Source organism: Vulpes vulpes, chromosome 3 (assembly GCF_048418805.1).
Source record: "Vulpes vulpes isolate BD-2025 chromosome 3, VulVul3, whole genome shotgun sequence".
NCBI lineage: Eukaryota > Metazoa > Chordata > Mammalia > Carnivora > Canidae > Vulpes > Vulpes vulpes.
This window is the reverse complement of record NC_132782.1, coordinates 47,019,048-47,034,439: the sequence shown is the minus strand read 5'-3', so window position 1 is coordinate 47,034,439 and position 15,392 is coordinate 47,019,048.

Sequence of the window (15,392 nt, the reverse complement as noted above, 5' to 3'; positions counted from 1 at the left end):
TCATGTTGCTTCTAAGCTGCACTTTTGTTAAATTTAACATCTTTGAACCTGAGATGCATTTAACTGTTGCTAGTGTCTTATGAATGTGATTAACTAGACATCAGGCATGGCTAAATTGTCATTGCTCGTGTGTACAGATGCAAGTTTGGATGTTATTCTTGGAGGGCCTACCAGACATCAGCCTCTTCTTCACAATTTAGGCGATCAATCAGGGACACTAGATACCTACATATCTAAGAGGGAAACTGAAATGCTATTCTGAAGATCAGGAAGATTTTTTTTCTGAAGATTTTATGTTTTAGGTTCACAGCAAAATTGAAAGGAAAGTATAGAGACTTCCCATATATTTCCTGCCCCCACTGGTGCGCAGCCTTCCCCATTACCAATATCCCTTATCATCATGGTGCATTTGTAGGAAGATTCTTTGTATTTGAAAATGGTTGAAGCAATGCCAACTTTCCTCACCAAAAATGACACAGCACAATTCATTCTCTGGAGGGCTTCTCCTATGACAGAAGCCCACCTCAGGTAACTGTAACTGTATTTTTATACAATGTAAATTCATGCATGTATTTTAAACTTCAAATTTGTTTTTAAAAATTATGTACCATAGATATTTATGAGTAATATGCATCTTCCCCAGAAGACTTTATCAAGACTATGATATGAAGAATTGAGATATTTATCTTCAAAATATTTGCTCTCCAAAGACAGAGAGGATTTATTGTTCTGTTCATCTTAAAAATGAAAAACTAGTAAAACAATAAATTTAAAAAACTCAGTGACAGCTGACAGTAAATATTTTCTAGGATCTGCAACTTGTATTCTTCTGAAAATGAATCTCTTGGGGATTTAAACTTTCTCACTATTCACTATCCAAAGCTATTTCAAATAGCTGACCTTTCTCAAGTGGAGCCTGTAGCATAGTTTGTAAAGTATTTGCTTCTATTTTGTTTATATTGTTTATATTAAGTTCAGTAGCTAACCTCTCCATGTCCATTTAAACAAAATATTTCAGAAGCTCATAGTACTCACATCTTCAGTTTACTGGAGAATCTAAATTTGCTTCTGAAAAAGTAACAGAACAGTGCTCAGCAAACATATCCTTTTTAAAACTCAGGATTCGGTTTGGGTTTTTGTTTTACATGGTTTTTATTGCTTCTAACCTCCCAGGTAGCAATTGTATGTCTCACAGTCTTGATTTTGTTTCAGAAAATAATGTTGAAGATGGAATAGAAAAGGTCTCTCTCTTCTTTCTTATCCTCAGGCTCAATCCATGCCAACATTTGGTCACAATGGGAACACTCCTGTTCTAACAACTTGCCCCCACTCTCTTTGCCCTCGTCATGCACTCAGAGCATCTGAATCAAAGCTAGGCCAATCAGAATCCTTCTGAGGACATTTGGAATGTAGACTAGAATTTCTAGGCTTATTTTGCCTCATTTTTGGAATATAAGAGATGGAATCGATATCAAGTATCGATGGATAATTTCCACCTTGGAACCAGGAAGTAGGCTAAACCAGTGTCTAATAAGAGAGGAGGAAAAAAGAACATACATAGATTGAAGCAGAGTTGAAGGGTGGCAGTGGCTCATCTTCCTGGCCCGGCTGTGTCTTACCCTTGGCCCATTTGAATCAGCTCTGCTTTTTTATGATAAATTATCTTTATAAAATTTCAGCTAGTAAGAAATGGTTCCTGCTACTTATAAGAGAAATGTTAACCAGTATGGTGCTTTCTACCTGAAACTTCAGGGGGAATTTCTCTTATTTTCTTGATTCTTTCTGTTAGCTGTTGTAATAGCCACAAAAGGACTTTCCTCAGAGAATTTTTCTTACTTTTTAAAAAACCTCAGATTCACATAATTAATACCTTAATCTTTCTTCTTTCCTTGATAGAATAAATATTACATGTCTCTCTATGAAGGGAATGGAAACAGTTGCAGGAAAATCTGAAAAGGCCAGAATGATATGGTCCATATACATTCTCTAAAGCTCTCTTTAGGGATAAAACTCCTCAAAGAGGAGAAACACTTGGGAATAGAATCCAAATTTAGCAGGACACAGCAAAAGCCAAAGAAAAAGAACATCCAGCTTAATACTGGAATGGAGGTAGGAGGGAACAGTTAAATTTCAAAATGTAAGCTTGCCATATTCTTGCCAGTTTTTCATTAGAAAAAACATTGAAACAAGAGAATCTAGAATTATAATGTTCTAATATAAGCCTATCAATATTTAGGTAGAAAATTTTCTTCTAAAAAGTTATCAAAAACATCATTTTTTTAAAGCTTAGGGAACCAAACTTAACATAAAAATTATGAAATAGAGATGGAGATCAAATTCCATCAAAGTTCAGGAATGAGAGGATAATATACCTATAGATGATGAAAACTTGCCCAGAAGACATTCTCATAAAGCAGATTAAAAACTATAATATCTCAAATCAACACAAAGAAAATAACATATTAAATGAAGGAACAAATCAATTTTATAGGAGTTGATAGAACTCAGAAAAGAATTAAAATTTTTAAGAAATGAACAAAATGAAAAGGCAACCTACTGAACAGGAGAGGATATTTGCAAATGACATATCCAATAAAGGATAAATATCCAAACTACATAAAGAATTGATACAACATATTTAACATAAAAAAATCTGGTTAAAAAGTGAACAGAGAGCCTGAATAGTCATTTTTTCAAAGAAGACATACAGAGGGTGAACAGACACATGAAAAAATGCTCACCATCACTAATAATCAGGGAAATGCAAATCAAACCACAATCTGACCTCACACCAGTCAGAATGGCTAATATCAAAAAGACAAGGAATAACACGTATTGGCAAGGATGTGGAGAAAAAGGAACCCTTGTGGGGATCCCTGGGTGGCTCAACGGTTTAGCACCTGCCTTTGGCCCAGGGCGTGATCCTGGAGTCCCGGGATGGAGTCCCACATTGGGCTCCCTGCATGGAGCCTGCTTCTCCCTTCTGTGTTTGTCTGTCTGTCTCTCTCTCTCTTTCTGTCTCTCATGAATAAATAAATAATAATAATAAAATTTAAAGGAACCCTTGTGCACTGTGGGTGGGAATGTAAATTGGTGCTGCTACCATGGAAAACTGTGGAATTTCTTCAGAAAGTTAAAAAGAAATACCACATAACTTAGTAATTTCACTGCTGGGTATTTACCAAAAGAAAACAAAACAGTAATTTAAATTACTGTAATTCAACAGTAATTCAATTCTTGATATATTATTAATAATCGCCAGATACAAAAGATTTAGAAACAACATTAAGTGTCCATTGATAGTTCAGTGGATAAAGATATGGTTATGTATATACAACAGAATGTTGCTCAGCCATACAAAAACAATGAAATCTTTCCATTTACAATAATATGGATGGACGTAGATAATATTATGCAAAGTGAAATAAGTCAGAGAAAGACAAATATCACATGATTTTACTTATTTGTGGAATCCAAAAAACAAACTACAAAAAAATATAATAGAAACAGATTCAAATACAGAGAATAAATGGGTAAGCACTGTAGGGGAGAGAGGAGAGGCAAAATGCGTGAAGAGGTACATTATTATTAAGAGGTACAAACTTCCAGTTATAAAATAAATAAGGAATGAAAAATATAACATAGGCAATATAGTCAATAATACTATAATAACTGTGGTGACAAATGGCTAACTACCCTTATTGTGGTGAGCACCGCAGAATACGTAGACTTGTCTACTCACTATATTGTACACCTGAAGCCAATATAACATTGTATGTCAACTATACTTCAAGTGAAAATTTTTAATCTAAGCTATTAAAAGTATGTGCTGAAAAACAATATATACACGATTACAAAAATTAGAGATTACCAAGATGTTATCATTTACTATCAAATTAATGCAATTTTTGATGTAGACCTTATTATACAGTTTCTTCTGTATCCTCTAATTTGAGAACATCTTGAGATTGCAAACTAGGAAGTAGTTGCAAATGGTGCCTATTTATTTATTTATTTTAAAGATTTTATTTGTTTATTCATGAGAGACACAGAGAGAGAGAGAGAGAGCACAAAAGAGGCAGAGACAGAGGCAGAGGAAGAAGCAGGCTCCACGCAGGGAGCCAACATGGGACTCGATCCGGGTTTCCAGGATTAGGCCTTGGGCTAAGGGTGGCGTTAAATGCCAGAGCGACCCCGGGTGCCCAAATGGTGCCTTTTTAAACAAATCCTTGTTAACCAAAATTTTCTTGATATTTTGTAACTAAAAATACAGAAATAGTTTGGATGATAAGGTTGGTAGATTGCCACTGTTTTCCATATCTCCCTGTTAAAAATTTTATGTTCACTGGGATCACTGGGTGGCTCAGCAGTTGGGTGTCTGCCTTCGGTTCAGGGCATGATCCCGGTATTCTGGGATCGGGTCCCACATTGGGCTCTTTGCGTGGAGCCTGCTTCTCCCTCTGCCTGTGTCTCTGCCTCTCTCTCTCTCTTTGTCATGAATAAACAAATAAAATCTTTTTTAAAAATTAAAAATAAATGAAATAAAAATTTTATGTTCACTAATTTTATGTTCACTTTTATTTTTATTGACTTTGTACTAGGTATTATAAACTTGAGTTTATATTACAAATGTCTATTAATAAACTACCACTTTTTATCACTTTCATGTGCTAAAAAAATAAAAATGAAGAATTGAAATAAAATCAAAACTAGAAATAATACAAGATAATGCCTCAATGGAAGATGAAAAGAAGGGAAATTTTAAAAAATCACAAAGAAAGAGATGAAAAGGATTCAAGAAGCATTAAGATAGGTTCCTGGATGGCTTAGTTGGGTAAGTGTCCAACACTTGATCTCAGCTCAGATTTTTTTTTAAAGATTGATTGATTGATTTTAGAGAGAGCCCCTGCACAAGTGCAGGGAGGGGCAGAGGGAGAGAATCTTCAAACATCGTCCCTGCTGAGAATGGAGTCTGAGGTCAGGCTTGATTTCATGATCTATGAGATGATGACCTGAGCCAAAACCAAAAGTCAGATGCCTAACCAACTGAGACACCCAGATGCCCCTCATCTTAGGTCTTGATCTCAGGGTCATGAGTTCAAGCCCACGTTGGGCTGCATGCTGGGTGTGGAGCTTACTTAAAAGAAAAGAAAGAAGCAATAAGACACAGAAGGTCCAACATAAATAGGAATATCTGAAGAAAATCCTGACAAAAAAAATCCTGAAATCTGTAATTTGAGAAACTGAAATGAGAATTAAAATGAAATATTGAAAGGGCACTCAGTTTCTCTGAAAAAATTGACCCAGAGTGGCCATCACTGAGACCTAGTCTAGTGAAATTATTGGAACTTTAAAGAGAAATAAAAAATCCTTTAGGCACTTAAGAGAAAAAGCCAAGTCATTTATATAGGGAAAAAAGTAATACTGTCTTTATACTTTTTTTTTTTGAAAAATTTCATTTATTTGAGAGAGAGCATGAGGAGGAGTGCAGAGGGAGAGGGAGAAGCAGCCTCCTTGCTGAGCAGAGAACCCTGATGCGGGGCTTAATCCCAGAACCCTAGGATCATGACCTGAGCCAAAGGCAGACACTTAATTGAGCTACCCAGGCACCCCTGTATTTACACTTTTCAACATCAATACTTTATGCTTAAGGAAAATTAATATATTTAAGATATTCAAAGCAGGAAAATATGAAGCAAGAATTTTATATCAATACAAGCTGTCGGGACACCTGGGTGACTCAGCAGTTGAGCACCTGCCTTTGGCCCAGGGCATGATCCTGGAGTCCCGGGATCGAGTCCACTTCGGGCTTGCTTCATGGAGCCTGCTTCTCCCTCTGCCTGTGTCTCTGCCTCTCTCTATGTCTTTCATGAATAAATAAATAAAATCCTTAAAAAAAAATACAAGCTGTCATCAACATAAGAACTCAGGAGCTAGTATTTTTTATAAATTTACTGGAGAAGAGGATTAAGACAAAATACTTAAAGTGACATTGATAAAATGACATGATGAGCATAGAACTTCTATGTGGAACTAAAACTAAATAAGAGATATAAGGAGGAGAATATAGTAATGGCTCTGACAATGTGGCTTCAGTATAATTGTAAAAAGAAGTGGGGTGAGAATGGGGAAAGCATATGCAATTGTATTTCTAACTCTTTCTAGGCATCACATTGGTGGTGGTGTTACTGGCTCCTACTGACTGAAGATGGAATAGTTTGAGTATCACTTAAGTACAATAACTGCAATGGATCAAAACACATTAAATATATTTAAATCCATGATTTCATCCTGACCCCAGAAATTAATTGATCATCACTGAAGGATGCTAGGGAACCAACTCTTTATTTTGAAAATTGGCAAAAAAGAGAAAACAAGCATTTATCCTACCTTTTCTATAGAAACTGTAACACCAGGTAATCAAGTAGTGCATGATGTGAAGTTTCTCCTTACAGAAATAGTCCAAAGAAGAATAGAATTTGAATATCAACATTTTTTGACAGTCACTAATGAATTATAAAATCTAAGCATCGAGCATCAGTAGCTGCTAGCTTCACAAAAAGACAGATAAACAGATATTTCATGCCTGGAAGAACACGCCACCACCTATAAAGTAGTATTTGTCCCCCCAAAATTAGTAACAATAAGCAAACTTGAACGTGACTCAGTCTGGAAATACAGGAAGGTACTTCCTATTGTGGCCTGTAGTCCAAGTTATGACCACTCTATTTTGAAGCTTGAAAAACCCAACTGCTTCTGTGCCTCAGACTAACGTTGTTTTAATTTCTTTTTTTTTTTTTTTTTTTTAATTTTTTTTTTTTTTTTTTTTTTTATTCATGATAGTCACAGAGAGAGAGAGAGGCAGAGACACAGGCAGAGGGAGAAACAGGCTCCATGCACCGGGAGCCCGACGCGGGACCCGATCCCGGGTCTCCAGGATCGCGCCCTGGGCCAAAGGCAGGCGCCAAACCGCTGCGCCACCCAGGGATCCCCCCAATTTCTTTTTTTTTTAAAGAATTTATTTTTTCATTTGAGAGACAGTGAGCGAGAGAGAGAGAGAGAACAAGTGGGAGGAGGAGCAGAGGGAGGGTGAAGCAGACTCCCCACTGAGCCAGGAACCTGATGCAGAACTCCATCCCAGGACCCCAGGATCATGACCTGATTTGAAGGGAGATGCTTTACCGACTGAGTCATCCTAGTGCCCTAAAGTTGTATTAAATATTTGGTGGCTGTAAGGAAAACAGTCACCTACTGAGAATTGTGTCTCAACCCCTTCTCCAGTATGTTCTCCTAAGAGCCTTCAACTAGACAGTAGGAGGAAACTCACTAATGAATATCAGACTTAAAAAATGTTATCTTCCAAATGGTCTGGAGCTAGCTATAGGTGAGAGGGGTGTAGAATAGAGAGGCTAATAAGTAAATTATAACCATACACATAAAAAATATGTATGGTCAAAGTCTTTGGTTATGGTTCTCATTGTAGACTGGAATGCTACTAAGTTTTGGGATAATCACATTGCCAAAAATTTCCAAATTCTTCACACCTCAGCTTGTGAATTTCAACTCTTAAAATAATCCCAGGGCCAAAAGGCACGAAATTAGCTGCAAAACATGTGCACCCCCAAGAATGGCAGCCTCCCAGATCACATCTGGAATGAAATCTTAGAAGAAAACATACCAGGAAAATCCTCCTGACAAATTTATGAAATTTTTTTCATTTGAGATATTTGATCTATCTTAAATTTATTTTGCTAAAAAGAATGAGGCTGTCTCTAGGCCATATGTTGAATAGTTCTTTTTCCACTAATGTCTGAAATACTACCTTTATAATATATTAAATTCTCATATGTATTTGTGTCTAGTTGTGGGTTCCATTCTGTTTCATTGATCTACTTATATATGTAGCACTACTGAATTTTTAAAAATGCTACTATGAGGAATGTTGTATCATTGCATGAACTACAAAGAACTACTAAAAATCTAAGCCTTAGGAATGTCAGAAATCTGGAAGCTTCAAGAAATAGCTCTTTTATTTTTATTTTTTTAAAGAATTTTACCACTAAGGTGACTTACATCTAACAATTCATGTTCCTGGTGACTTTAGTCCAAAAATGTCAAATTCCTAGCAATATTTAATTGGCTCAGCTTAGGCTGGGTATCAATCCTGGAATTGATGATCTATTCTGGGGAAACAAGTTTATATATTATAGATATGATTGATGAGTGGTCAACCTTGTGTATCAAGGAAAGTTTCCAAAGGAACATAAAATATTGTAAGCTGAACAGTACTTTGAAAACTGTCTTCTCCCTGATGCCGACCAACCCGTTTCATACACTTGAAGCTTTCCTATCTCCTCATTGCGCAATTCTCCCACATACAATTTGCAGCCATCCCTTTCCAATAGAAGATGATACAAACTTGTGTCCCTTTATTACTGTAGAGGAAATGCCATAGGAATCATGCACTTGTAAGCCAAGGATTTCCTAGAGCATGCTTACTCCTCCAGTTCTGTCAAAATATCCTCATATATTCTACAGCCCATGAATTAGCCAAAAAGTATATCTTTTGTTAAATGCTATTCAGACTGGTAAAAGAATCAATTTTATTAACTTTTTTTTAAAGATTTTATTTATTTATTCATGAGACACACACACACACACACACAGAGAGAGAGATAGAGAATGAGAGAGAGAGAAGCAGGCTCCATACAGGGAGCCAGGGAGCCCAATGTCGGACTCAATCCCGGGTATCCAGGATCATGCCCTGGGCCAAAGGCAGGCGCTTAACTGCTGCCAAGGATCCCCATTTTCATTAACTTTAACAAGAGTATTGCTTACTCTAGGGGCACCTGGGTGGCTCAGTCAGTTAAGTGTCTGACTTCGACTCAGGTGCTGATCCCAGCATCCTTGGATCTAGCTCTGTGCTCAGCAGGGGTCTGCTTGTCCCTCTTCCTCTGCCCACACTTGCCCTGCTCATTTGCACTCTTCCTTTCTCAAATAAACAAAATCTTTTTTTAAAAACAATGTATTGCTTACTCTAAATCCATATTTATTTTTACTTGAAGTCTACTGTTGGCTGTCACTCATTAACCAATTCCTACTCATTTATTTATTCCTAAAAGGTACTAATTAGATATATATTAACTAACAGGAGTATATTTTTAATTTTAGAAGTAATGCATTCACTGAAATGCTTTCTTTAGATCTGCTTTACTAGTAACCCTACATTTTTCTTTTATTTTAATTTGCACATAATAGATTAAATTTGTTAATTTGCACAAAATAGATTAAACTATACTCTTAGAAACTGCAATTATGATAAGTGTTATTCAAATGAAGTCAGGATGTAATGCCCCAAATTAAATATTTTATACAACTAAGATTAGTTCCGTTTTTGCAAATGATGATTTGCTGTTCTAATTCTGTCAAATGCATAATTACCAACTATCATTTTCAGACATTAAATGCAATTGCATGTGGGATGCCTGGCTGGCTCAGTCGGTGGAACATGCAACTCTTGCTCTCAAGGTCTGGAGTTCAAGCCCCATGTTGGGAGTGGAGATTGCTTGGGATAAAAAAGGGAAATGAAATTGCACTCTCCCTCTCTCTCTGTATATTTACATATGTACTATCTTATAGTATTTCGCAGAAATAAAATCTGTAAAGATTTAAAAATTAGAATATACTTGATGCAGTACCCCATCTCATTCTATAATGAATATTTTTCATCCGTAAATGCATAGCTGTATAGTTTAATATGAGATGAATTCAATAAGAGATGAATATCCAATAAATCTTTTATTTTTATATTGATTATTTTTTATCAAAATGTTTGTGTATGTACATTGTTTTGATCATGTGTTTACATAATAACTGTAGGGTTGATTCAATGTGGGAGACATATTTTTGACCTTAAAGTCTTGTATTCCAGAGAATCTAAACACATTAATTCAGTGTATATATGTATTTTTTTGACACCAAGTAGGAAAGAATGATCAATATAAGACACTCCAGGATGAAAATATAATAATGAGGATAAAATAATGAGGAAGTAGAATGCAGATATGAATTTAAGATGAAAAAAATGATACAGAACTTTTTGACTATTAAAAAAAGAACTAGTTCAAAACTGATGGCTACCAGAGGGCAAGTTGTGGGGAGGATGGGTGAAATAGGTGAAGGGGATTAAGAGTACTGTTACCATCATGAGCACCAAAAAATGTATAGAATTGTTGAATCACTATATCATACACTTGAAGCTAATATAATACGGTTATGTTAACTGCACTGCAATTAAAAAGAGGGACTGTTCATATGTTTTTAATGAATGCTAATAACTTTCAAATTACTATACTGTAAAGTTTCTACTGATTTTTTAAATATTTATTTATTTATTTATTTATTTATTTTTAATATCTTATTTATTTATTCATGAGAGACACAGAGAGGGGGGCGGCAGAGACAAAGGCAGAGAGAGAAGCAGGCTCCCTGTCGGGAGCCTGATGTGGGACTCGATCCCTAAATTCCAGGATCACACCCTGGGCCAAAGACCGGAGCTCAACTGCTGAACCACCCAGGCATTCCACTATTGAATTTTTTTTAAAAGAATGATGCATTTTATCTTTTAAAATGTCAATATATATAATATGCCACAAATTATAACCATCTAATGTATGCTGAAAAATTTTAGGTTACTTAAAATCATGCAATAATGTTTTTAAAATATTCTTTTGAATAATTACAGCAAAGAAGTTTGAAGGCTACTATAATAAACAACAACAGGGGAAAGAGGAAAGAGATGAAAGATTCTGTTTCAATTATGCTAATTCTTAAAAAGAATAAGGGGAAGGGGCAATTATTCAATCTTCTGCACTACTTTCTCATGCCAGGCAGAAGTCTGAAATCTGAAGAAGTGAAAGCTATTATCTTTTCTTTAGAGACAAAAATCCAGAAGCCGAGTCCATCACTTCCTTCTATCCAGTAACCCTTAGTTCACAGTCATAGACAGTAGCAAGTAAGACTGTACAATGTAATTATTATTCTGTTGGCCAGTTGCCTGCAAGAAAATACAGTACAGGCCTTATTCTCATTTTCATAAGTGGTCATGCAGCTTTAGCTTGGTGTTAATGATTTCCCTCCTCTGTTATCCATTCACTGTTTTGTTCTTTAAGGCTAGAGTACATGATAAGAACAGCAGGAACATTATACTAGTGCTTTACATTTTTTTGCCATTAAGTAGATTTTTGTATCGAGGCAATATTGACTAAGAAAGCATGTTGATATAGGATGTTCAATAAGTGAACAGATGTTAGTGCTGGCAGAGGAATGGTGGATAGCGAAAGCCTATTCAAATGCACATTTAAGCATTTATTCTTATTATAGTCTACATGATGAAAGAGGTCAAATAAAATCAGCCTAACAATGGGTAGCTAGCTGTTAGGACCTTAGAGGAACGGTACCATACTGGTGCTAGGGCTTGTTACCCTGCTAGAAGTTAGGTACTCAAGAGTGATAGGGTTGGCTTCTCTGAGCGAAGATCCCTTATAGAGTTCATGAATATACTGTCCCTGCAAAAACTATTGGTATTAAATAATTATCTAATAGACAAGTAGCTTGTCTATTAGATAACTGAAGACACACACAACAAGTTGAGGGAAAGGGATAACTGGCGTCTACAGAAACAGTATCCTATGTATATGGTTATTAATAGCATTTTTCTACCCCCATGGCCTTGCATGATGAGTTAAATGGGTATGTATTAGTTAGTGATCTGTTTGCTTTGTAGTAAGATCCAACTTAACAGTGGCTTAAAATAGAAGTTTAAGTCTCAAAAAAAAAAAAAAAAAAAAGAAGAAGTTTAAGTCTCCCATAATAGCCTAAACATCAACAGCCTGGGATTACTATGGTTTTGGGGATCCAGGTTTATTCTAATTGCTCTGTCATCTCTAGAATATTGCTTGCATGCTTATGGTTTTTCATACTCATCACTACATTCACATGTCAGGCAAAAGTCTGAAGTCTGAAGAAGGGAGAGTGAAGGCTAACTCCCTTCCCTTTAGAGACAAGATCCAGAAGTCAATTCCATCACTTCCTTCTTCTTATATCCACTAAATCTTAGTTCATAACTGTAGATAGTACAAAGCAGGCTGGAAATTTCAATTCCTCAGTTATTGCAAGGGCTTACTCATCACATGCAGTCATGGCTACTCTATTGAACAGCATAGACATGAAAATTTGCATCCCTATAGAAAGTGACACTGAACAGTGCTGCCTTGGGTCAAACTATAGCTTATAGGAGGTATGAAAGCAAGAAGAACAAATTAAATGATGCACGAGGAAACAAACCAGCGGAATTCTAAATTCTGGGCATTCTGTAAGATAAATGACCCAGTTGTATCAATTAAATGATATTTTAAAAGGATTTTAAGAGACATAACATTCAAATGTGATTAGTAATTTTGGATCTTGATTGGAACAACTAACTATAAAAAAGACAAATTTTGAGATGAGAAAATATAAATATATACTGTATATTAAATGCTATTAAGTAAATATTGCTTATTTTTAAAGATATAACAATGGCATAGTGGTTATGTTAAAAAATATTTTTCAGTTACAAAGGCATACTAAAATGTTTGGGATGTGCTTTAAAAATATTTAAGGAAGGGATCCCTGGGTGGCGCAGCGGTTTAGCGCCTGCCTTTGGCCCAGGGCGCGATCCTGGAGACCCAGGATCGAAACCCACGTCGGACTCCCAGTGCATGGAGCCTGCTTCTCCCTCTGCCTGTGTCTCTGCCTCTCTCTCTCTCTCTCTCTCTCTCTCTCTGTGTGACTATCATAAATAAATAAATAAATAAAAATTAAAAATATTTAAGGAAAAAGCAAAATAATGAAGAGGGATAGGTAAAATGAGGTTGGAAACATTTCAATAATTGCTAGTTATGTGACAAGTACATGAGAATTCATTATGATGTTCACAATAAATATCAGAAAAAGAAATAAAGGTGGCAGCTGCTAACTCTTGCTATACAGGAATAATGCCTTGAGTTGCCAAATCTCTACATTTTTCAAAGTGAAAACTCCAGATTTTTAAAAAATAAAATCTCTTGATTTCATAAAACAACAACAATGTGGCCAAACAAAATACATCAGTGGGCTGGAATTTGTCCTTCGCCATCTGTTTCTTCTCTAGGAAAAACTTGTTTTGTTAATGAGCTGTTTCCCCCCAAATTTATAGTGTGTTCAAGCTTTTGAATAACTTCTGGAAACCAGTGGTTCAGTGTCTGGGAACTCAGAGATGAGTGACACATTGCCACTACCCAAGTGGAGCTCTGAGTCTTGTTAGGGGAAGGGCGTGTAGCCAAAGGCTTACATCACAACATAAGTGTATGCAGAGAGAAAAAGGCAGAGATGCAGTATTGGTCCTGCCATGGTGTTAGGAGCTGAATTGTACACACACACACACACACACACACACACACACACACACACATTTATATATTAAAGTCCTAACCCCTGGTACCTCAGAATGTGACTTTATTTGGAAATAGGAACATTAGAGAGCTAATGAAGCTGAAATAGAGTCTTTAGAGTGGGCCCTAATCCAATATGACTGATGTCCTTATCAGAATAGATTAGGAAGAGAGCCAGGGAAGATGGCAAAGTAAGAGGATCCTGAATTCACATCCTCCTACATACTGAGGCAACAACTACATGTAATGCAACTCACTCTAAAAATGACCTGAAGACTAGTAGAAGGGACTATACACAGCTCAAAACATAAAGAGAAGACTACATCAGGAAGTAGGTAGAAGCAGAGGTGCTGTTGCCAACCAAACCCCTGGAGGCAACCTACAAGTGCGAGGGATATCATAGGCACAGAGGAGTGAGGGGATCAAGTCCCACATAGGGTACTCCCAGCCCTGGGGACCTGCACTAGGAAAGATGAGCTTCCAGAATGTCTGACTTCAGAAATCAGCAGGGCTTAACTCTGAAAGAACTAGAGGGCTATAACTGCTCTTAAAGGGCCAGTGCACTGTATCACTTGGTCAGAGACCTAGCATGGAAGGAGCAATTTGAAAAGTGCCTGGGTTAAATGTGAAGACTTATTGAATCATTTTAGGAGATATACTAGAGGGGCAGGGATCTGCAAAAGCTTTCTCTGGGATTGGAAGAGCTAGTGGGCACCACCATTTTTCTTGCTTTCCTTCAGCTTTTCTAATCAAACACCTTTGGGAGGCAATTCTGATATCCTCCATTTACCTTGCTAACACTGCTTGCCCCACCCCAGCTTTCTCCATCAGACCTGCCCCACCCAACCAACCTGCTCTGGCAGAAATCCAAAGTGGCTCTTACATTGCCACACCTAGCAAGTAGCCTCAGTTGGGACTGATATCCTTCCAGAGTGACTACCACCTGCCACATCCAGTGAGCAGTCCCCGCTGAGACTTGCTCCTATCCAGTGACTCCCGCCCAGGGAGAGGGAGCTAGCCTCACCAACTAGCATTCCTGCAGTAGCCACAGCCAGGCTTCTCAGCCAGCAGTGTAAAGGTGAGGGTAAGACCTGGTCACCAATGTACACAAATCAGTCCTAGTCAGTTATTACTGATAGCCAGCTAGCAGCAGCCCCACCTACCAGTGTGACAACAGCAGTTGCAGCCCAACCATAATAGGAGGGCTCACAGAGCCCATACAGGGGACACTCCTAGAGCACCAGGTTCTGGTCACAAAGGGGGATTGCACTATAGGGCATCACAGGACTTTTACACAAACCACTGCTTTTAAGACCAGGAGATATAGCTGACCTACCTAACATACAGAAACAAACCAAGAGACAAAATAAGGAGATAAAGGAATATGCTCCAATGAAAGAACAAGAAAAAACTCCAGAAAAATAGCTAAATGAAATGGAGAAATGCAATCTACCTGATAAAGAGTTCAAAGTAATGGTCATAAAGATATTCAACAGACCTGAGAGTAGAGTGGATGAACCCAATGAGAACTTCAACAAAGATAAAAACAACAACAACAACAACAACAGCAACAACAACAAAAACAACTTAAAAAGAACCAGTCAGAGCTGAAGAAAACAATAAGTGGTATGAAAAACACACTAAGGACGCCTGGGTGGCTCAGCAGTTAACCATCTGCCTTTGGCCCAGGACATGATCCTGGAGTCCTGGGATCGGGTCCCGCATTGGGCTCCCTGCGTGGAGCCTGCTTCTCTTTCTGCCTTTCTCTATGTGTCTCTCATGAATACTTAAAAAAAATTTTTTTTAAAGAGAAAAGAAAAACACACTAAAGTAAATAATAGATTAGAGGATGCAGAAGAACAGATCAGCAATCTGGAACACAGAATAATTGAAAGCAACCAATCTGAACAGCAAAAAGAA